We start from the raw sequence: 1,967 nt of genomic DNA, 5'->3' as shown, positions 1-1,967 counted from the left end.
AGAGAGAGAGAGAGAGAGAGAGAGAGAGAGAGAGAGAGAGAGAGAGAGAGAGAGGAGTAGGACCTCAAAGGCAAACCAGAAGAGGAAAATGAAGTCTTACATTTCATCCTTTGATAATTTCTTCAACTGGAATTCTTGACCTGGTTTTGTTACTCCCCTCTCTCCCCTCCCGTAATTACTTATCGATTTGCACGTCGACCTATTTTATAAAACTCTCTCTCTCTCTCTCTCTCTCTCTCTCTCTCTCTCTCTCTCTCTCTCCTCTCTCTCTCTCTCTCTCAATATTTTTGTTAAATTCTATTGATCTGTTTTCATAGTTCAGAATTTTGTTAGAAATTGACTTAAGTAAAAAATAATCTTATAGTAATGTGGAATAATTATACACCCTCTTTCTCTCTCTCTCTCTCTCTCTCTCTCTCTCTCTCTCTCTCTCTCTCTCTCTCTCTCTCTCTCTCTCTCTCTCTCAATATATTTTGTAGATTTTATTGATCTGTTTTCATAGTTCAGAAGTTTGTCAGAAAATGACTTAAGTAAAAAATAATCTTATATAGTAATGGTGGAATGATTATTCTCTCTCTCTCTCTCTCTCTCTCTCTCTCTCTCTCTCTCTCTCTCTCTCCTCTCTCTCTCTCTCTCTCTCTCATAGAATTCTGGTTTTGTTTGTTCTAGAAAATATAGCCTTATGTTTTAATAAAAATATAGTATTGACACATAGCACATATATATATGTATATATATATGTTTATAAATATATATTTATATATATATATATATATATATATATATATATATGTATATTTATACACAAACCTATATATATATATATATATATATATATATATATATATATATATATATATATATATATATATATATATATATACATATATATATGGACATATATCACAAGCACACGTGATTTCAATCAATGTAAATATCACCCACGAATGGCATTTAATACCGAATTCTATCTTGAGAATTTATATCCACTTGGAATTCATTTTATGGTAACAGCTTCTGGCCGGGTGGAGATTCGAACCCCCACCTGTTCGGCTGGAAACCTTGCCAGCAGAGACTCTACCGACTGAGCTAAAAGCTGTTACCATAAAATGAATTCCAAGTGGATATATATTCCCAAGATAGAATTCGGTATTAAATGCCATTCGTGGGTGATATTTACATTATATATATATATATATATATATATATATATATATATATATATATATATATATATATATATATATATATATATATATACAGTATATATTTATCTATATATATATGTATATACACATATATCGATATGTACAAATTTCACTTCTGTAATCAAATATCATCCCAAATTACCATTTCTGTGCGAAATTCTTTGCGCACTTTCTATTCATACGTAACAAATTATCACCTATACCATTCATCTAACAATCAAAGAAATTACAGTATGCAAAAAAATCGGCAATTGCATACTAAGTACCCAGCATTACTAGAACATTACTCAGTAAAGCAATTACAGAAATGAACTCATTGCAATTACTGATGTTAGGGAGCAGAGAAGGCCTTTGCTATCCAAATAAACGCGAGGTATATATATATATGAGAGAGAGAGAGAGGAGAGAGAGAGAGAGAGAGAGAGAGAGAGAGAGAGAGAGAGAGAGAGAGAGAGAGAGAGAGAGAGAGAGAGAGAATTAAACAAGGAATATAATTGTTTCGAGGGAGATTACTCAAAGGTTTTGCTGGCTCCCTTTCTGCAGATGAAGGTCAGGAGAACGAGGGAGAGGGGGAGGGGGAGGAGAAAGAGGAGTATGAAGAGGAGGACTAAGGGAAGGGGGAGGAGGGAAAGAGATGGGGGAGGGGGAGAGAAAAGAAATGGGGGAGGGAGCCTAAAAAGAAATGAGAGTAATGAAGGTGGAGTAAAATGAAATTACAGAAGAAGAAGAAGAAGAAGAAGAAGAAGAATGTGGAGTTTA

The sequence above is a fragment of the Palaemon carinicauda genome, chromosome 42 (assembly GCF_036898095.1).
Source record: "Palaemon carinicauda isolate YSFRI2023 chromosome 42, ASM3689809v2, whole genome shotgun sequence".
Taxonomy (NCBI): Eukaryota; Metazoa; Arthropoda; class Malacostraca; order Decapoda; family Palaemonidae; genus Palaemon; species Palaemon carinicauda.
The sequence above is the reverse complement of the archived record's forward strand: the minus strand, read 5'-3'. Positions refer to the sequence as shown.